This window comes from Colias philodice, chromosome 26, assembly GCF_061535455.1.
Source record: "Colias philodice isolate Cphi_HAF_F1 chromosome 26, ilColPhil1 Martin Lab GWU primary, whole genome shotgun sequence".
NCBI lineage: Eukaryota > Metazoa > Arthropoda > Insecta > Lepidoptera > Pieridae > Colias > Colias philodice.
Window position 1 is genome coordinate 1,132,909 of NC_143111.1, and position 24,258 is coordinate 1,157,166.

Below are 24,258 nucleotides of genomic sequence, written 5' to 3' on the forward strand. Positions count from 1 at the left end.
GAAATACCTAAGTTAAAATGATAGTTTTGTGAAAGATAATTTGCAATTAAATTCATTGAAATACAATTTATTATTAGTTCTATATATATGTACAATTTATTATACATATTATATAGAACTTAACTAACTAGGGTAATCATTTTCCACCAGCAATTATTCGCAAAATTGTTATCTGATTGCTTAGTGATATAAATAAATAATGATAAATTCATTAGTAGAATATCATTGTTATTGACAAATGACAACATTATAAACATACTATTTTTCTTACTGTTCGAAACATATGTAAAGCCTACATTATTGAAGTAAGTATGAAACAATAAATTTAATTATTAGGTATTTATTTAGTCGTGTGATTTATACAGGTGCTAAAAAGTTTATTTCGCATCTAGGGAAAGGGGGCAGGATGGCACCTATGGTGAACGGTCATATTTCGCGCTCTTTCTAGCCCAAGCGCTAATTATATTATGTGTCCTTTTCGTTCATTCTTCTCAAAGCGCGACCACCGAGTCGAGACGAAAGCAAAGTTGCGACTGCCGACTAGACGCTGCCATTCGCGCGGCGGCATCGCCCCAACAAGTTGTGTCGTTGATTTCAAACGTATTCCGACATCCGAAGTTTTGAACTTTTCTCCAGCGGCCCAGAGTTGTAAAACTACTTTATAACCTCAAAAATATGAGTGCGGTGCTTTAGTGATTGAGTCGTTTAGTGTTTGTGCTGTGTGTATTTTTTTGCAATTGCAATTTACCGTTTCAATTGAACGTTACTGTTTTGTTGAGCGTAATAAGTTCGCCTAACGAGAGAGGGCCGTATATGGTTGATGCTTTGGTCTGGCGATCATCGGCGAAAGTAGACCTTTTGGTTCATAAGGACACGGCTGGCAACTAACTCGAAACAACGCGTTTCGCGTTCAGTTGCAAGAAGGTGAGTGGCTTTTCGACATTACCTACTTATTTACTTTGCCAATTACAGTTAACTCAAGTTTTTACCATAATTATTTTGCACATTTAATGAACGTTAAGTTGAATATGATTATACACTCGATATCCACGTAACGTAACAATGAAGTCTACATTTAGGAATTAGGGTTGATATTGAATAACGTCTACCTAACATAAAAAATAAAAGAAACAGCCACTTTTCTAACAGAGCAACGGCTTATTATCCACGCAGTTGATAGAACTTTATCTAAGTTACATGAAATATATTTACAGAGAATTAAAAATTTAAAATACTCAAACAGGATTAGGGAATCCTGTTTAATTCCATCAGCTGAACTTTCTGTTGCCATTCATAGCATCGTCGACTGTAGGTCAGTGCCCTATACCCTACCTGTTGACTTGCCGTTCCCCCGTCAAGCCGGTTCTCCCACACCGACTGCGGTCTAACTGAAAAAATATGTCAGGTTTCAATTCCACACTAAATCCAATAGTCATACCTCATAAGTCTAACATCGTCTAACAAACTTTAATTTTCTGAATACACGACGACACAGAACAGAATACAGACACAGAAGAGAAAACCGAAAACTGAAATCCGAATTCCAAATGTTCCATATTTAAAAATAGCACGATTTGTTAGTTGACAGATAAGGAATTGTTTGCAGATAAATTAAAACTAATGACGTATAATTATTATGGGCGAAAGATAACGGTATCTCAGCGAATGCACAATTTTATTGCATTTTGTGTTAAATATTTAGATGGACTTTTAATGTCTTATAAACAGTTTCGTAACCACACACAACTAGCAAAATAAATATTTTATGAATTTAAAGTCATGTTTATCAAAACGTAATAAGGCATGACTTCGACACAAAACCAACCAGAAAGGAAACGAATTCATGTTGCTCTGCTTTTATTACTTCCAAAAAACTAATTGTACCTATGCCAGTTTTTGTACGACAATTCAAGGTCGCTGTGACTCAACGTTGGGTTTCTTATCTCAACTGTTTACAAAGTTTTGTTGATTCTAGCCACCTGCGAGTAAAAGGGTCTTAATTTACTTTGAAATGTTACCTACTTTCCTTTGTGTTGACGTTTTACGAAACTTTGATACATTTTTGTATGAAAAAAATAAATTACAGCTACTTCATGTTTTTCATGATTTCACTATAGTTTTTGGCTTCACTTTATCGTACCAAGTTCAAATCCCTTCAATATTTTGCGCTTAAAAAAAGAAGGTAGTTTATGGTGTTTAGTCTCTACTCTGTACCTCAAGGTATTGGATTATATTAGTCTTTGCTTGAGCAAAGACTAATATCCATAATCCAATGCCTCATCCATCCTTTCTCTAAAGCACTGTGTTTATATTTTTTTGATTATGTGGGTGCATATTATTAAATCAATTTTAACCCCTCAAAGGGGTTACGCGTGAAAATCTACTGACATACCTACAAAGTTCTAAGCTACCTATAATATTCGAAGAGCAAATCAGATATAAAACCGGAATACCCAATAAAAAATTAGTCTCGCATTTTTTATGATATTATGACTCATCCGTAGAATTAAATAATTATAACGAAATATATGATAACATTTAGATCACCGAATATGTGTTACTAATTCATTTAACTGATTAATTATGCAAGATTAGTTTAACTTTTATGAGGCATCAGTTTCCTATACTTAATTACCTAATTGGATGTTGATTGATTTAAAAAATAGGTACCTACCTACCATTTTTCACATTATTTCTAAGAACATGTGAGTCAAAAAAAATCTAAGTTAAAATAACAGACAAAAAGTGGACAAATAATGGACTCAGCTTTCTATCATATATCGCGTACAGGAAAATCAATAGAAGACTATGTTCTTGAAAATCTGACACTATAACTCAAACTCAAACTCAAACATTTATTTATTCAATTAGACTTCTTCTAGAAGCACTTTTGAAACGTCATTAGGTACATATTTTTAACATTTACCATACGTGAAACAATACCCTCTCTGGTGGAAGGATCAAATGTCTAGACAAGTAGGAACTTCAACCCGCATCCTGCTTGTAAACTGTCAATAAATTGTTTAGAATAAGGTTGCAGCTGCTTTTCATTCGTTACTCATACAACCCACGTCTATTGTTTCAATTTACGTTAGTATCAAGTACGAACATAATTTTCTGCTAACTACCAGTCTGCCTGCAACTAATAGTCTTCCGCAACAGTTTTGGTTTGCTTGGATAAGAATAAAGCGGGCCTACTATTTACTTACCTTGAACTACGCCTTCGTCTTCGATACCAGTGCTCGAAATGCTTAAATAATTTAATGTAAATCGCGATACTTATATTTAATAAGCTAAAGGAGTACATTGAAGTAAGGTAATATAAAGTCACGTAAAATCAAAATAACAATGATATGTTTGCTGACCGGTTGTAGTGGAATTCCTTGAGATAGGCCTTTGTCCAGCAGTGGACGACACACTGATACGAAAATGTTTACTGATTTAAACTGAGTTTCAGTATTTCGAACCTAATTTATAACAATAATCTATGTAGTAGAAACAATCAAGAAGTCTTATTCCAAATAAAAAAAAACAATACACATAAAAACAGGTCTGTTTGCAGTATAAAGATTTAGTACAATTTGGGGTAAACGACACAATCTTTACGAGCAAAGCTGTAACATGATGTAAAGTAAAGTAATAATGCTCAATCAAACCTAGTACCTCTAGGACATGACTAACACCAGCAATGGTGACATATCATTAACAATTAATCTTGCATACGTCATCAGCTTGGCATGTAACATTTTACCTTGTATGGTGAATTTTTCCACATCACATACTTTAGGTAATCTACCTTTGTTTAACCATTAATGGGTGTAAAGGTAAACAAGTTGATAAGTAACGTTTCGCTTACAATTGAAATATTTTTAGCTGGTTCTATGTAATATAAGAGTAACCTCTACTTAATATTCTAGGTTAAAATTAAGAGAAGGACAATAAGTTTTTATATTGGAACGCTGCAGCTGCTTCCGAGATTGGTACATTCAGTAAAAATCAAGGTATGTATAATTCGCATCGGATAAAGATTTGCTGCATGTTGCATGTTGCGCAAGCAAAATAAAACACAAAGTGCTGTTGATCTTTTCAATTCTTTTCTCGTTTTCCAGCAATTCTCATACAAAATCTTTCATCAGATAAAGTTCTACTAAATCGATGTTAACGCACGTGACGCGGCGGCTTTTTTTGATAAATTGGGCTTCTGGGGTAAAGTACAAACGTGTCGTATTGTCACGGCCAGCTATTTTCCTCCAAACTCAATCAGGCCCCGTTCCTCAAATCTAAATATCGCCATACCGTTTATAGCGAAAAAACCATTTCAAAATACGCCGTACACAACTGGAGAGTACCCAAAATTGGTAGTTCGTGTAAAAATCCCACGACTTCCGTGTCCGTGACGCTGAATTGATAGTAAAACACGAATTTGATGGTTTATCGGCACTTATATGTTTTGTGGGAAGCCATAATAGTAAATTCCGTAGCGAATACTTTATCAAGACTCGCTTTTATTGGCGTCGTACTTTGTAGGTATGAGTACAGCGCTGGTAATGCGTCACATGTAGGTTTATGACTGATTTTACGAATCATTGAATTGGACATACTATTTATATCTCTACATAAATGGAGCTGTGAGCTATAGCTAGTGTACCGATCGCTCTTTGACAATATAAATCAATATTAAGTGGCCTAAACATAAACCGTAAATTAAGCTTTTTCTACATATCTTATTGTAAATCCTCTCATTTCGCGATGAAGATGAAAGATAGTATACGCTTATTTTATTTTTATCCGTAAGAGCAAGTCAATGGTCCTCCTATAGAGGTCAGTGATATGTAACATAATATAACAATAGAGCAAAGAGAATGTCTAGATTTATTGTGATCTGTATTTCTTTAGTGCAGTCGTGCATGCTACAATTTATTAGCAGAACAATTATAAATACGCAATTTCGCATGCGATTTTTTATACCTCGGTGGATCATCTTGACAAATGACGGTAGATAACTTTTCAGTTATTGTTTCCGAGAATTTCTTGCTAGCTTGAAAAGCGAAGAAATTTTACTGTACAAATAAAACTTAAACCAGCAATCGTATTTATAAAGCCTTTCAAATATCGTCGATGATGAGGGTATTTTACAAAATAAATAAATATAGGTATTAGGTACATAAAATTGTATTAACTATGGCCAATAGCAAAGTATGAGAAGTAATACAGATTATAGAGCAATCAAATATATGCCGTATGCACATAAGTTTCGAGTGGCCTTTGTTCTCGATGACTGGTATCGCACCCATTGTTGTTAAAGTACTCGTAATGCGGTATTATGTTCCGATTTATTTCATTTCTCATTACGAAATTATGTTACTGGAAACCAGATTTTTGGTTAGTAATAATAAGCTATGACCGAAATTTGTCCAAGGCGCCCAATCTCATTTAATACTTTCTGAGATATATTTAAAAACACTACTATGCGTACAGGATTCATACGTAAGTACCTACTGCACAATAGGGTATTACTTCCCGATCCCAGTCAGGACGGATTCTTCCAATGTCAAGTTATGGGCAGATGATCAAATAGGGTATTTGAATAAGGCTGGGTCGGAAACAATCTGGAAATGCCATTGCTCATGTTTGTACTGTAAAATCATCAACATATAGGTAGTTAAATAAAAAAAACCGGCCAAGTGCGAGTCGGACTCGCGCACCGAGGGTTCCGTGGTAGTAAGTTTAAAATTATTAAAAAAAATGTATTATGTGATGTAACTAAAAATTTATGGTTTTTGTAATTTTTCCTTTATCTATGCTATAAGACGTTGCTTCGTACCAAATTTCAAGATTCTGAGTTCACGGGAAGCACCCTGTAGGTTTTGATTCCCTTGCAAGTGTCGAAAATTTGCGGCATAAACGGCTGTATCTTTTGATTGCGTTGGCTTAAAGTTTGATTTTTTCACAGCTTCAAGGGACAGTAGACCTGAGTAATTGATATAAATTTCAGCTTCATACCTCCACGCGTTCCTGAGAAAAAGGGTCTTGACAGACGGACGGACGGACGGACAGACGGACAACAAAGTGATCCTATAAGGGTTCCGTTTTTTCCTTTTGAGGTACGGAACCCTAAAAACTAAAAATAAGAACTACAGTGCAGTGATTTTGGCTCGAGTTTATCTACCCTCGTAAAGCCAAGTAGCACGAGTCCTTCTGATAGTGTTATCGGGAATTTTAAGCGGTTTTTAATAACTTTAACCATTTTAACTGGTCGTCCTATTAAAATATAGTTTGGTTTCCAAGTAACTGATTGTTTGATTTTCCTTATGTAGTGTTATTGTCTGTGTGTTATTATTCAGAATTCCCTTTATCAATACAATCATATTTGTATAATATGTATATGAACATTAGTAAGCTGTGTTTTGAGGGTTAGGTTTACTTGATAGTAAAACTGTATTATAATGAGTCAAAACATGGTCAAAACAGAGTGTGTAGATAGATAACTATTGTAAGTAAGTACATAAAAAAATGTTTAAAGCTTCAAATTATAAAGCTCTACCTATGAATGAAGGTCGCAGATCATCGTTGGATGCTGCCGAAACATTTTAGTATATTACAAATTTCATAAAATATATATGAATTTCCGAGCTTGATTTTCCGTCCCAGGAGAGTTAACACTATTCTACCAAGATGCAGACAAATTTACCTCAGATAATGACCATAGGCCTTGTACAAGAGTGTCCTTCTAGCCACAGTGTATAAATCTAAATGCGATCATGACATGTACGCAAGTAATTAAGGTGCGTTAACTTAAGCCAGAGATCGCGACAAAAACTCCGACGCACGATTGATCGCACGCCACACTTTCTGAGTAAGAATTCAGAGTCGTCACGTTATGTTGGGTGATGGAACCTTTTCTGAGCATGTTATCCTTATCAGTAATTACTAATAGATGTTAATGTGTATTATAAGGAGTTCTGGGTATATCATTATTGAGCAAAATTAGCAGGAGCTGGTCTAACACGTACAAAGTATTTTTCATTGAAGCCCATGACCATGGTTAAAGATTCCAACAACACGTACAATTATTTCGGTTATAAGGTTGATACCTATGTGTTAACCTTTTTCATAGCCTGTTATTTTTAATAGTAATGACTAATGAGTAATAACGTAAATTTTTAACGTAATTTTTATAAGTAATATACTTCTGGGCATTTCTTGCGCCTATTAGGCAAATCGATTAGCAGAAGATGGTTGAGAGATGGTTGAGATACCATTAGGATGGTTAAAGAATCCCAAGATACAAGTCATTGTTACACAATTTCGGTAATAAGGTAATATAATTGGAATTCGGCGGAGGACGTTCGGTTAAATCCCGGATCGGGATGGCGGCAATCCCGCAACAAAATCCCTTATCCAATCCTAGAATCCCTGGTTCCATTACGTGACGTGTAGACTTATGATAAATACTACGAAGAATATTCTATTATATTAAAGTCTGTATTAAATATTGTGTGAGGTGTTTAGAAGTTTGTTTCTACGACCTGGGACCGTATTTATGACCTCTTATTTCCAGACAGTTTACGCCCTGAATTGAGCTGACTGGCAAATTCATATTGCAATCACCAGCCATGGTTATTGCGAACCTATCACTTGAAATAATAACTGGTTGCTTATTATTTCAAGGGATAGGTTACGGTTAAGGTAACCACCTTTGCACTGCATTGCTTAGACTTTCAGGTGTTTAATAATATTTATATTCGTTTGTTCTGTTCGTTAGCCAGCTAGATAGAATGTTCGTCACGGGGGGTCGAATGTGTGACCAGATGTATGGCTTACACCAAACCAATTCACATTTTGTAACTTTTGTTTTAGCGTGATGACTATTGTATTGTTTATATTGGCCAATTCAAGTTAATATTCTAATTTTAATCTTGACTCAGTGAGAAAGTTGCAGATAGGCATAAAAATACATAAGTTCGTACGTTTATTGAGAGTGACAAATACAAGGAAGAAATCCTTGGATAAAAGAGAAACTAATGTGGAGTGAGAAAATCTAATAATAGATGTAAATCCGCAGCTTAATTCGCCACCATTGGCAATTTAAACATGTAAGCCTATTTGCTTCACTTCCGTGACTGGGTTATATCGCTAACTCTGAAGCTAAGGTCATGTATTTATATGTATTACTAAGGGGATTATAATACGTAATAATGGACTGTATGAATGTAAAATATTGTTGCAAACAAACCCTTTGAAGCATTCTTACAAAACATTGTTTGAAAGAATAGCTTTTTAACGATAAAGTAGAAAGCTTTATATATATCTAGTTTAGTCTTATATTCCAGAGCAATAAATATTTAATTTGTAAATAAATCTTTGAATGTATTTTTTTCGATAACCTTCACTATCACAGAGCGATGTCTTCTTACCTACCCGAGACTTGGTATCCAGATAATAGTAATAGGTTGTCTTTAATTAAATCGGCGAACATTTTCACTCCTTTATGCTGTTACTCTGTTAACAACAACTCTTATCTAGAGTGAGATTATTTCATTATTTTTAACGGTTTTAATAACACCATGAGAACCCAATTGTCAATAGACGTGCGTATCAGATAATAGTTTCCCAAGAAAACCGATATTTATAATGCGGAACGCAGAAATTGTTATTGAATTATACACAGACAGACCGTGTAATACCATGATTGGAAAGAAACATCTATGGATGGCTATCGTTCAATTTTGATGTAGCGTCAGCGTAAAAATGTTCGTTTGATATTGATGTGAAATGATGTACTCGATTTTCCAGTATAATATTTTTGAATGTGCAACGTCCTTCATTACAACTCGCGTCACGCAAAATTAGTTTTCTTCCTTCAGATTCTTCGTACACTGCTGATATTATATTTTATAGGACACATAAGTGTATACTGTGTACATGTATTATTTCATAGTCACATCTTCGCTTTTATGGGTATTATTATTAGCCACCCACTCCGGCAACGCCTATAAAAACTGGGATATAAGACACTATATTGTGTAATTGAGGTTAGGTATTGATGTTTATATTTCCCGCAAAAACGCCGTATAAAAGAAATCTAGTGCAGAGATGGATTATTGTTCGACAAGATTATTGATGCCAATTATATCCAGTATACCTTTCTAGTGAAACTGTGTACTAAGTCTATTTCAAACTTAATTTTTTCCAAGTCCAATGAACCGTTTTAAACCAAATAATCCAAACCTACACTTTATAAGTAGGCTACAAGTTGAGTCTAGCGTAAATTAAACTTTTATTAAAATATAAATCTATTAAACGTAACCTGATTACAACTAAGCTTGTTTGCTGACCGTACAAGTGAAGGTATGATGTGTTCAGCTGTGATAACATTAACCTCCTAACACGCAGTATATTTATTTGTTAATAAAAATTTATCTTTCGTACCGTAAGTAAATATCGGGCCCGTTGAGTGATTTATTTTTATACCCTTTCTTTAAAGGGTGAAAGTTCAAGGCACGTTGTGGTATCTACCTGTTTATTTGTTTATGTTTTTATTTTATAAATATGTATGTAAATTGTTATTAGTTATACTTTTATCAGGTTTAAATTGTTGTTTTTTTTTTTACAAACGCGACAACTGTACATTTAAAAGGCTGTATCTTATAAACCGTAATAGCTGATACCTATAAAAAAATTTTAAGGCGTTTCCCCATACCTAGTATATGTAATACCTACAACAAACGTGATTTTCTATTATAGATGATAGTATGGAACCCTTCGTGCGCGAGTCCGACTCGCACTTGGCCGGTTTTTTCTTACAGGTGCGAGTAATAACATTTAATTTTATTGTCGTCAATGTACTTATGTAAAGAGTGTTATTACGTATTTCATAGGAAACAATAGGTACAGAAAATACTGTTTAGGTATTTAAATACAAAATGCGTTTAAAAGTTAATTTCGTGTAAGAAAAAATAACTTTCATAATCACATACATCGAGATAGAATGTACGTAATATATCTCGATGATCACATACCGTAAGTTCAACGACTTTGAGTAATAATGTATTGAATTAAGAAAAATGAAACGCTACATAACTGTTTACTAAAGATAACGTTATTTTCATAACCTTACACCGTAAAATATATTTCGGATTCGAATTGAGTTATTATACTGTTTAATTTACATGTTCTGTGTTTATTATTAAAACGTTTTCGGATTTTTCACGTTATAGCTTCACGAATTTTGCATGTGGTAAACGAATAAATAACATTTTGTATTCCAGAATATAATCTACCCGATGATCTATCTATCTATCTATCTATCTTCTTACGCGTGAGATAACTTTTATAAGATTATTCGTGGCATGTAAGCATAATCTTCTTATATATAAAATTCTCGTGTCACAATGTTAGTCTGCATACTCCTCCGAAACGGGTGGACCGATTCTCATGAAATTTTCTGTGCATATCGGTAAGTCTGAGAATCGGCCAACATCTATTTTTCATATGTACCACGGGCGAAGCCGGGGCGGACCGCTAGTATTGTTATAATAATTTGGCCGTTTTTCTTGCCATTTTTTGGCTTTGCAGAAATGACGATAATGTTTTTTGTTGTACGTAGTCGCTGTTCATCGGCTGACTTGGCCAAAATTCGTTAAATCCGTTGGGGTGTATCATTATAATAATAACGCCATTAATTAATATTCCCTTTGTTTTTATTTTATTTTTCTTATAAATTTATTTTAATGTTCAAGTTTAAATGTGATTTGAATTAAACAGAGCATAATATTACCTAGTAAATGCATATAATTGACATACTAAATGATGCCCTTGTAATTTTAAAATGTTTTGAAATGCTGTTTGTAAATGTAGTTACAGTTTAAAAGATGTAAATACTGAAATAAAATAAATTCCCAAATGGGTTTACTGTTTAAGCGTGTAGTACGTTCTGTAGCTTGATAATTGATATGTTTTAACTTAAAAACATTATGGCCCTATTAAATTATTAACACTCAAAATTTTCACGCAGTTAGCAGTTTCAGTTGGGTTTCTACCGAAGTATCCACACTCAATAATCAGTTACGTCTTTTACCTACCAACTTTACTTATATTTTCATTTAAATAACGAAATCCCATAAAATATCTTCGCCATTCTTCCATATTTACATCTAGAAGCTTCTCAGTAATAAAAGCGGAACTTAATAAAGAAATAAAATAACACCTCGTCCAAATCGCGGTAACTCATGAATACGAAAACGTATGAAATAATACCGTAGTAATGAATCCGTTAAACATTCATTTCTATTGATATATTCCCCTCACGTTAAAACAATCCAATGTCGGCCAGATCCGTGGCAGCAGTCGACTGTGACAAGCAACGACCGGCGCCTACTACGGTGTAATGGGTTGCTTTCGAGTTGTAAGCGAGAATGAGTTTGTACTTTGCAGGTGTATGCGTGATCTGTACGCAAGAATGTATGAAGGTTTTAAATTGTCGTGTGCGGTGTAATACACAATTTAAACCTTCACTACTTACACTTGAAATTATATCTGTGACGTAGAGAGTTTATATTTCGTGTAATAACAAACTAATTCATGATTTGAAAGTGTCTAATTAATTTTTTTTTTGATTAGGAAATAAAACATTAGGGTAGTGTACTTTATTGATTCGTAAATATTTGTATTATTTGACTTAGCTAGTTGTATAGGTGTGAGTTATATTTGAAATCGAGTACAGAATGAGTGAGATAAAAGTGAGTTCCCATAGTAGTGGCACGATGCTGTCTCCGTCACACACCATAATCATCGGAGCCAACAGGCTCTTTCGCAAACCTTATAGTGCATTGTAATGCAGTTTCATCACTTTAACAGGGCTAAGATATTATTTAAAATGTTTTTATTGATTAAGTTTAATATGTATGATGATTAATTAAATGTTTAAAGTATTTCGGTTTTAATTTGAATAAAAGGTGTGATATCCAAGGGCATGAACGATTTTATTTCGTTATTTTATACTTGGCTATTTTATAAAGTTTTTAAACTATGTTATACATAAACATACTACCTATTCTTTTTTTTAAATCTTATAAATTATTAAATATCTACTACTATAACCAAATACTTATAGTTACTATACCTGTCTAGTTTATTACATATTATTATCTTATTCCATTTCATGTTTAGATAAGTTGTACTCTTTTCCTTCCCAAAACAAACTCCAATGCATCGAAAATCTTAAATATTCAAAATAAAAACAAACCAGCGTTTCACAACCCTAGTGTTCAAAAAAAGGAGAAAGTTTTTTGTCTGCTCTAACAATACTTCAGCAAAATTATGGCCTAAGCTGTCCGCAGATTGCTCGAAAAATTTATGAATGGACTATAACTTCTTTGAAGAAATGATTTGATACTTTTCTTCATGGACTATGGAACTTGAAGAAATGATTTGATACTTTTCTTCATGGACTATGGCACTTGAAATGGTTTGATACTTTTGTTGCTTTTGGTTCAGCGTGACGTGTTTCTATTAGTTTAATACCTCTTTCAGATATAGGTACCTACGTACTTTATTAGTTTCGATAGCTTTTAAGAAAGCAAAACTTTAGTTGCATACTCTTATTAAATTGTCAGTCACTCGTACTTAATTATACTTAAACTTAGTTTTGGTCTGTTTTAACTTGACCTGTTTCGTAATTATTATAACAAGAATGAAGTTAGTAGTTTTTAACTGAAATTTAAATTATTATTTTACTAGCTTTTCGACCGCGGCATCGCCCTCGTTTTCAAAGGAAAACCTGCATAGTTCCCGTTCTTTTGGGATTTCCGGGATAAAACCTATCCAATGTATTTATCCAAGTTACCCTCTATATGTGTGCCAAATTTCATTGTAATCGGTTCAGTAGTATTTGCGAGAAAGAGTAACAAACATACACACACACACACACACACACACACACACATCCATCCTGACAAACTTTCGCATTTATAATATTATATAGTAGGATTAATAAGAAAGATTTTCAATCATAACATTAAATACAGAAAGTATGATAAAATGAAGTTGTTATCTATAAAACTATTTGTTGATGATATTAAAATGCACTACCATGATCATATTACCGACACAGGAAGTAAAGTAAAACACGAACATCTCAAAACTTTGTGTTATTTAATTACTGTTTAGGTAGGTACTATGTTAGTAAACTACATATTAAAACAGTTTCTAATTAGGAAATAGTTCCAAATTAGGAATTGTTTTCATGTGTAGTTTGCTATATATGTATAATTTAGACATTATTTAATCAATGCGTACTATTTATTTAAGATTCGGTGAACATCTAGGACGGCTAAAAGGACCTTTGTTCTGTTTCCGAGAAAGGTTTGAGTCATTTCTTATCGTAATGTAGTGAGCCCTTTGATAATTGTGTGTCGAAACTTCCAGAACGTTCCAGAGGTTTCTCTTGTATTCGGTTGAATGAAGGGTTTTTTATTATGAAATAAAATCTTACGCATTTTTAAAATTTAAGGGGCCCTGCTCCGAAATGTATGTTTCTAAATCATGGTTTTTGGATAGAAATCATCATATTTAAAATCCTAAAAAAATATATAGCACAGATAAACGTTTGATCTAGTGACTTTTTTGGATAAAAACACAATATTAAACATTTGACTCGATCAAAAAAAAATCAGAAGTAACATCGATTTTAAAAGCATAATCAGTTTTATGAGAATTAGGGGAACGCTATGTTTATGAAAATTTGACATTTCATTTACTAATCAGGTTTTACAGGGAAATTTTTGGATAGATTTTTAATTTAGCCCTTATTTTTTTCTATATAAAATATAATACGTAAAATGCGACTCGCGCGCACCACGTCAGTGCCGCCAGAGTCCAGCCGGACGTCATCGAAGGAGGACCTGTGCTAGTTTTGCTCCCGACCACGTTGCAGTCGCCGCTCGCGTATTAGAACCGAGCGGCGAGTAAAACGGCGAGCACGTCACGGTATAAATAAATCAGTAGTTTGATTTTGTTAGTTATCCTAGGATTATTGTTGTAAATATAAATTAACTTCTTATTCTATACTATTAAACGAACAATATTTGCATATTAATATATTTGTTTGTAAATACAGTGTGGAAATTTTCGATGGGCCCTGGGTGAAAGTACTAGAAATACTGGAGATAGCAAATATCCTTTATTTTTAAAAAGAAATAGAACTGCATTCAAAGATTTTCAAAAATTCATTTTCTTCGACCGGGAATCGAAAGAACTATTAAAACCGCATCAAAATCCGTTGCGTAGTTTCAAAGATTTAAGCGTACAAAGGGACATAGGGACAGTGAAAGCGACTTTGTTTTATACTATGTAGTGATTTAAAATTATGTTTTAAAAATTACCTTGCCTGAGATCCTCTTTTTTATGGGTTATTGAATAGGAATAGCGGCAAAGTTTTGAAGTACTAGTAGAAAGACTATTATGATGTTGGTTGATCTGTATTCAATGAGTATGACAAATATTATTTTTATGAAACAACAATCCAAGATGGCGCCGACGAAAATTTGACTTTTTTCGTGATGGGTGTCATTTTCATGGTTTTTGGGGTAGCAATTAACGAATATGAGGTCAAAACTATAAACCACCCACATTTGCTACTTAGGAAAAGTTCAGATTTAAAGATATCATAGGTAATGTGACGAATATAATTTATTTCATTCCGACCGTTTCTCGGAATAACATACATTTACTAAGAAGGGTTTAATATATTGCCGGTAACATAATATTATGATGTATGATAATAATTAATAATTCATAAAAAAGTATTTTATACATTTCTTAAAAAGCTTCGATATTGTATACAATAATACAAATCATTAATTGATTATTATTCAAATTGTTGTAAAATAGTCACACTTTTTTAAGTTGGTTGAATACACTAACTTACTTATTACATACTTATATTCAATTATTATTTTGCCTTTTTTATTTGTTTTACTTTTAATTATTATTACCAATATTTTCAGAAGAAAATAAATTAATGTATCCAGAACGAGAGTTTCATTTTAAACTTTAAATGTATGTATAAAATAGACCAAAAAATTTTTACGAGAAATTAACAATAAATTATCTTTTATATTGTTTCTATCGATTTGAATAATAAAATAAAATTTGAAAAAGGAATGTTTCCTTTCAGAAAAATTTGCTATCCCTAGTATTTCAAGTACTTTCCATTCAGGGCACATCGAAAATTTCCACACTGTATATATACAAACAAATATATAAATATGCAAATATTGCTCGTTTAATGGTATAGGATAAGTAGTAAATTTATTTATCAACAACATTCCTACGATAGCAAATAAAATCGAACTACTGATTTATTTATACTGTGGCATAATCGCCCGCCTTCATAGGTCACCGGAGTTCATGCCGCGCCGGCTCCTGCGCAACGCGGGCGCGAGCCATCTCAGTGCCTAAAATGCCTAAACTTTCAGTACAAGGGGCTCTTAAGTTCATTGTTCAAATCTTAGTAGCTTAATGAAAACCAATTTGTGATTGACTTTTACGATTTCAATAATGCTGTGCGATTAACGGTTGCCATAGAAACGCTAAAACAAACAAGATAAAGCCATTGAATTTTGTTAACGATAAAGTGTAAAAAATTATAGTAGAAACGTCATTTAATAGTAGGTATATATTTGATTAATCATAAACGAAAATACAATGTTTTCACGTTATATTTTCGCGGTTCATTAGGTAATATATTTTACATATAGTTTATTATATAAAGTTTCGTTTACTGTAGCGTAAAACAGTACTGTTTATCGTATATCTAAGTTATTTAATATGCAGATAACTTTTTACCTGGTTAAGTGTATCACGACTTTGTTCTAAGTTGTAAATAATATCGCGGGTTTGGAATTGTAGATATATTGATATGAATGTAAATTTTGTTGTCTATCGAGTATTTTTAAAGATTTTAAGTCCTCACAACCACAGTTGACAGATATATACTACGTACATACAGTTAGGAAACTAAGCCCCCCCCATGAAATTATGACGTATAGCTATAGGGCTGTTACTTTTTGATATTTAACCGACTTGAAAAATAACGGAGAAGGTTATCAATTCGGCCTGTATATTTCTGTTTGCTTTTTTTCACAGTTGATTTTGTGGTAATTTGGAGATTAAAACCCGTTAAAATACAAAAATGGTGTAGCCCTGTGGTGTAGCCTAAATATGAATTTACAAGAAGAAACAATCCGAATTAATACAGCTTGTAAAAGTAAATACGTTTTTATCAGTGCTATATTTCGAAATCTAGTTCTGTTATGGACGCCGAAGGCTATTTAATGTACCTAAATTATTTATAATGCTTGATATTTGTATTATACATATATTCAATAATTATTTTAAACCAGAATTTACAATACTTGTATTTAGGTATACCTACTAAATTATTTTTAAAACGATAAATTAAATTAAATTAAAAAACACAAAATATGCAAAAATAAATTAAAATTATTATTATACGAGCATAGAACCTCTACCTTTTTGTTTTAGGAAGATAAAGAAAATAGTTTGACAGGCTTAGTGCTTGACAAAGTGGAGACGCCACGTATCGATAAAAAACAATAATTATAATATCTATCTTTTTCTTCCCTAATATTTACGTAATTATGCACATAAATTTAAACAAGATTTTTTTAAGGTTTCCTTTTTTATATTTTCGTGCTCTTCTAGATTGCGTAAAAAATAGATGCGATCTTTAAACAGACTGGACTCCTAATAGGTACTATTTGTAGCTATCATTTTGATAGAAAATATGTCAACATAATATAAAACTCATACTGCCATATCTATAGAAATTAAAAAATAGTCTCTTTTTAACTTGTAGTCAGATATGGTATTTACAAATATATTTATTGAAAGGGCTACAAACTGAAACAATCGATATTTATTTAATGTGAATTGACATCACTTTAAACTTTTTTCCATACTATATTCAAAATCTGTGGATGTGTCACCCGCTACTATCGATCCCCCTCAATACCCTTGTAAACACGCTTGATGGGGGGGGAGCCATTTCGAACATTTTGTATGAAGTTTCCTTACTGTATGTATCTGTATATTGTGTCACAACGAAGGAACTTCACTATTTTGCAGAAACTCGTACGATATTCAGCCCTAAATAAATGAACATGGATGCTTACTGTTTTACAATGTAACATACGACACTGTATCCTTGCGTTATTGCGTAGGTAATCTATATGTCGACTAATTGTTAAGTAGTAAAACATGTAAGCATCCATGTTCAAATGTACAATACAAGGAGCATAATTAACACTTGATTGTATTGCACATTTTTTTAAAAATCTGTTCAGGTTCAACCGAGTGAAACAACAGCTCTATCAAGATAGCAGCGTCAAAATAGCAAAATTTAATATAAAATTATGTAAACTTTGTAGCTTTTTTGTTGCTAAGACCGATACATCCCGGACCAATTTGTCCGTACGTTAATTTACAAATTAGGACGCGTTTCACTGCAACAGCCGACTATATCGTATGTAAATATATTTAGCATTAATTACGCGGAAGCTACAGATGCACATGCATTGTATTTGATTAATGTGTTGAATGGTCGTGTGGATGCATCTTTATTGTAATTATATACGTAGAATTTTATATATAGTTCGCGTGTCCGTTTGTTCGACGGTTGACGATCGTTTGATTAACATGCGAATGTGTTTATTTCTTAGATGTGTAAGGTGTTTTTAATGCTTTTTTCTATCCAAGTATTCAGTATTCTTCAAAGTCAATCAATTCAAGAATTGCATTTTTTTTAATGAAATGAATTAAATGAACACTCGTAAAGTACATACTTTACTTATAAATGTCTGATTTAATTTGGGGCTCGAATTTACGCCTTTTAACCACGTTACCTTTGACGCAATAAATAAAATGAGTACCATCTATAATACCTAACCAGTTTAAGTAGGCAAAGAATACGATACATAAAAAATATATTTTTATAAACAACAACTTACCAACTCGGTACGCAAACTTTCCCCTTTAAAATTATTCGATGTCAAACAATACAATAAATACAATTGCTATCAAATCTAAATAGAAATCTGACCTCCTTCGGCTTGAATCTTATTACAACGGGTTAAAGTTCAAAATAGGTTTCACTTTGTGTTTAAATAGGGATTTATGACGTTGTATGGTTCTTACTATTGAGGTACAGTAATGTTAGATTACTGTTTGGTACTATGTCTGGTGGGTTATGGCCTATGGGACAAATGCATGTCATGTGTTTCGATGTTTTATTTTAGTATACAATAATATTATATGTTTTAGTTTTATTTATATGACTTATGGGACAAATGCATGTCATGTGTTTCGATGTTTTAGTATACAATAATATAAAATACAATTGATCTTCGGAAGGAACTTATATATTGAGACTTTTTTGTTTTAGTACTTTACTGCAAGTTCTAGTAAAACATTGATGTAATTTCGTTAACTGTACTAGGTATTAGGTACCTAAATAACTAGATAGGTATATATAAGATTATTTTGTATGTATAGATTGCACTCTTTCGCGTTTATATCATTCAGTGCTTAATAAATGGCTTAATAAACAAAAAAATCATAAAAGCAATTTTGATTTTTTTGTTCATTATGCCAAGAAATCGGATATATTGAATGTCTACAAAATTGTTTCCTGGTTTAAAGCGCAATTCGTCAAATTATCTCCATTCAAATCTCCTGACAAACTTTTCTCTCCCATACTTTTAAAATAAACAAAACTGTTACCGGAAGATTTCCATTTCCGTAGAAATATTATATCGGCTAAAACAATAGTGTTGTAATATCGAAGGATCGAGAACAATCGGTACAATATGTTAATGTTTTCGATTGGGAACATAAACACATTGAAGATTCACATCTTGTAGCAACCCATTACTAATGGACCTATTTATTTTTTAACTAGTTTGCACGCGGTTCTGTTCGCCAGGGCCCAGGATATATTATGAGACTTTTTTTAAAGAGTATCAAGTTGTTTTGTGAGTTATCTGCAACTGAAAGTTTCATCAAAACCGGTCCAGGCGATGAGGATTTTGAGAGAACAAACAAAAAAGTTTTGATGTTTTTTTTACATTAAATTCAGATTATATTTTGTCAGTGTATTGGCATTGCAAAGCAAAGGCAATTTTTTAAAGACAGAGAGAAAATATCCTGTATCCAGGCAAATTCACGGTTATGGCAATAATTTCTAACTTCTTAGATAGATAAATTTATACAGTATCTAATAATCTAATGATCCCTTGTCACCAAAAAATATAAAAATATTATATAGTGACTACATAAATAAGGTAATAACTAATAACCAAACAATTTTCACATGGGCTTACGAAACATCGTCACAAGCTAATCATTATTCCATGTAACGAACACGGTAATTCAGTGAAAGGCTCTGTCCAGCATTTATGCATCATCAGATTACGTAAATCTGGATTACGTATGCACCTAGTATATCTGTGGTGTGCACTGTGCACTAAGGTGGCTCTAGGCGGTAGGTAGAGTGCCTATTTGACGTAGATTATTTACTGTGTTACAAAAAATTATTAATGTTTCGCATTGAACGTGTTAACTTTTAAGAAAATATTTAGATTACAAAACAAGCTTTGCTGTCATGAAATTATTATATTTACTCCATTGAAATGTTACATTTTTTAGGCCTAACCTTGCATTTTTTAGAGGACGCAATTTTATGTTTTTGATGTGTAGGGGGGGTCAGTGAGTAGCTAAAACCAAGTTTGTGGGGTTGCCACCCTTGTCCCACGGCCGCCATCTTGAAAATAGCGGTTGAAATGGTTTTTACGATATATCTCTTAAACTATTTATCTGATAAAAAAAATTGTTAGCATTATTTGTTGCAAATTAAATTTTCTACAACTTTTGTCCAGTAACTTTTTGTCGTAGAACTATAAATAAAAAAGTTATAAGCGAAAACGTTCAGAAATTAGAGCTTTTTATATTTTTCAATAAAACTTTTTTTTATCATTTTACGAAGAAATGATATCAGACCATTTTTGTAGATTGTTTTTCGAGGAACAACTTTTATATACAACATTTTTTCATTACGTCAATAGCTAAGGTTTTACAGCGCTCTGAAGTGAGTACTATTTTTCAGTACTCCTAACTATACATATAATGGCTATTGGCTCTTTTCCCAGACTCCAGAATAATGGAAGCACACTGCAGAACATTTCAGCCCTGCTTTTCGACGTAAAAAAAACGCGCTTCTAGACTTCAAGTCAGTTCAGTCAATAATTAATTATTAATAATATTGCATAATTAATTATTAATTATTAAAAATATTAAAAACAATTACTGATGACAAATTATTATTAGTACACACATAATATATGTATACTGTATAGTTAGAGTACTGAAAAATAGTACTCACTCCGGAGCGCTGTAAAATCTTAGCTATTTACTTAATAAAAAAATGTTGTATATAAAAGTTGTTCCTCAAAAAACAATCTACAATAATGGTCTGATATCATTTCTTCGTAAAATGATAAAAAAAGTTTTATTGAAAAATATAAATATCTCTAATTTCTGAACATTTTCGCTTATAACTTTTTTATTTATAGTTCTACGACAAAAAGTTACTGGACCAAAGTTGTAGAGAATTTAATTTGCAACAAACAATGTTAACAATTTTTTTTATCAAATAAATAGTTAAAGAGATATATCGTAAAAACCATATCAACCGCAATTTTCAAGATGGCGGCCGTGGGACAAGGGTGGCGACCCCACAAACTTGGTGATAGCTTCACACTGAACCCCCCTACACATCAAAAAAATAAAATTGCGTCCTCTAAAAAATGCAACCCCAAATGTAACTTTTCAATGGAATAATTCTATTATTACCGATCCTTGTGTTATTGAATGAAATCTGGGTAAAGTGGGTTAAAAAAAGTCGGTAACATACAAACCTACAGGTGAAGCTATAGCAGCCTTATAAAAAGTAAGAATATAAGCATATCAATTTTTTAAACAGTTCGAGATCTTCGTGATATAGTGTGATTAACAAATTAAACGCATTTTATTAATATATTATTTTACAGTAACATTTAAAACTTGCCAACGTCTGAATATTATACTTTTTTTCCTTTCTTCCACGAATCTATTTCGGAAACGCGTTTGACGTTAAAAGTTGCGTGTGATGACAAGATTAACTTTATTGCAATAATTATGTGTTTAATTTAATAAAGAAAATAGAGAATAGAGGAAATTATGCAGATTTATATAAGTTTATTATAATTAGCTCTCAACTTACATGCAGGAAGGAAGGCATGCGATGCCAAAGTATTGAGGAAATGATAGGCTAAATATTCGCTCAGGTAATATAATATGAAGTTTGTATATTATTCTGCGATCGTCTTAGGCGATCGTTGATGACTCTTTAATAACTTTGTTCTATACAGTGTTCTATAGACATATTCTGTTAAGTAATAATCATTAGATTATTATCAAGTTGGTCAATGTGTATATTTTGGATTTGAAATATGTAGTCGGTTTATATTTTAGAAAAAAATATTGTTTATAAAAAAATATTTATGTAGCATTCGTTGCTCAACTTACCTTCTTTGTAACAACACTTTAAACCCTTTTTTAGTGGAGAAATCTTGCATATATGCAACTACCCCCTATACTACTACCCTCAATAAATAAAAACACATCATAAAACTTATTCGAGCAATCACACAAATAATCTTTTACTTAGTTTGAACCTTAATTCTACTAATATTATGCATGTGAAAGTTTCTTAATGTTCGTTTGTTTCTAACACTTTAGCTAGTAAGTAAATAATATCTTAAAAACATTAACTCCTTAGTCCTTACCGATTGTCCATCACGCAGACGGATTATATCGTAATATTATCGACATATCCGTTTATTCCGGTCAACGGCTGTTAGGCGAAATTCAATTTGCTCAGACCGCACGTAGATTGCTTTTGACCGACTGCGGATAGGGGAGTAATGTGTTGTAAACTTTTTGGATGTGGTGTGAGTTTTGAAATGGTTTTTCGATGTTTTTGAAGTAATTAGAATTTTGTTAGTAGGATTTTAGATTGATAGGATCTTAATTAGGTACTTTATTATGTTACTTACCTATAATTGTAGATTTAAGTACCTATGTATGTCTAAATAAACATGACGGTATATGACAAATCACATTCTAAATTTCGCCATTTTATAATTATAATTGATTTCATTTCCAATCGCGATAGAGTTTTTTTATTAGGTAGTTCCTGAAAAAGTTAAATTAAAAATTTTCAGAGTAGAGTAACACGACGACAGAGCAAACTTGTTATAACATCGATTAAAACATTCATGGTTCATTGATCGGCTTAAAAACTTCTCTGTGACGTGAACACTCTGTATATAGCTGCATATAGTCATATGGATACATATAGATTATAGACTCGTATTTGGGTCACTGATTTTTCAATTGCACTTGATTCCTTGAGGAACGGCGGAGTTAGCGAAATTTCTGTTTTTTATATTTCTGATTAACTGATTAATTTAAGGTATTTCTTTTATGTGATTTTTTTCATGTAGGTATTTATTTATGTTGAATAGTAAGTTATGATTATGATTTATGAATTCTAAACCTATATACAAAATCATATAGGTTTTAGGTAATTAAAAGTTGGAGCAATGATGATAGTAGGTATTATCACTCTTAAAATATGATTTTTATATTGTGATATAATGTACAAACTTAGTAGGTATAACGAAGTAGAGTTTTATGAAATAAAATGAAACTATATACTTTCTAACAATGAAACAGTTTGCAATAGCACAAAAATAGAAGCAAGATTCACAGACTTAATTAAAAAGTATTTATTTTGATATCAATAAATAACACCTACAATTTACTCAAACATATAATACCTACAACTATATAAAATACTGTCTGCTTGTCTTTTTGTTCCGAATTAACTTCCAATTAAAGAACTTTCAAATTAGTCTCTAATATCTCATCAGTAACCATCGCACGGGCCTTGTTATAATAAAATAACACGTAAATAATTGCCGCTTGTTAAAACTGTCACGTATTTATATGTGATGCATATAAACATGCGCAGGCGTCAGTAATTGCTTCCATAGCTTTGTGATGTGGCTTTACTTGTACTTCTTTATTGCGTTTTATAAAATGAAGGATATGTAAAAATTATTTATATACATATTTGAAATACCTGATTTTATTCTCTCCGGGATCTGTTGGCCTATAAGGTTGATCTGTGGCTTTGCTTGTAGTTATGTTATTTCGTTTTAGCTTTTATATTTTAAGCAAACATTCGGTACTTAGTAATTATAGAAATATCTGAATTTATCTGTTTACAGTTCTGTTGGTCAATAAGGTTGGTCTGTATCAATATTTATTTTAATTCGTTTAGTAGGTAATTAAGTAAGTTCAACATTACTAATTCTTCAAATCCACCAAACCCAACACAGCCCAAATCTTCATCTATTAAATGATGTAATCATTATAAAATTAGATTTGCGTAGATTTGCCAACATAACCTATTTCATGTCGTTGCTGTAAAAAATTTCCATTCTCCAATACATTTATAAATTTATTAAAATGTTTGAGTTTAACTTACTTACCTACAGTTTAATTGCTATAAAAAACTAATTAGATTTTCTATTTACAGGTAATAGAAAGTCGGAGCATCGTAAACAAGGTTTGATTACGTCGAAAACACTTTCGTCTTAACGAGAATGTAAATACAGTCATTTATAATGTATTTGCTTAATGGCTTAATATAATATTGTATTGATGATACTGATTTTGTGTTAAATAGAAAAATAATTGATAAAATCGATAAGCTAGTGAAAATGAATTGTGTATACAGATAACATTCATTGAAGCTGAGTCGGTTCTTATTATGACTGACACTTGACTGGGGTACTACCATAGACAAGATTTCTTTATTACTTGTAATCTATCATATCTTGGGCCAAAGTAATGTTGTCACAATAGAAATTATAAAAACAATAAAATATTGTTCTCATTAATGATTTTAACTGAAAGTGCTTAATTGGTTCAGACAGACAATGTAAAAATCTTAGATCTAGAAACCCAAATTTTGTATAGAAAATACACTTGATGTTCCTTTCCAATCCGCTGTATGAAAACATAAATGAAAAATAAAGATGTTAAGAAATTAGCGAGCGGAGTCGGGAG

The 24,258-nt window shown here is 32.1% G+C and overlaps 1 protein-coding gene and 1 long non-coding RNA gene across 2 annotated transcripts in view; both read left to right on the top strand.

Moving 5' to 3' along the window:
* The first annotated feature begins 529 nt into the window (after positions 1-529).
* LOC149476743 (uncharacterized) overlaps positions 530-24,258 on the top strand; it is a 105,317-nt gene continuing 81,588 nt past the window's right edge. The window contains exon 1 of the mRNA XM_089711125.1: positions 530-924. The gene's annotated coding sequence lies outside the window, so the exon portion shown is untranslated. The remainder of the gene's footprint in view (positions 925-24,258) is intronic.
* On the top strand, positions 20,919-24,130 carry LOC149476744 (uncharacterized). Its single transcript, XR_016317750.1, has 2 exons — positions 20,919-21,028; positions 23,726-24,130. It is a non-coding gene; the product is annotated as an uncharacterized LOC149476744 (long non-coding RNA).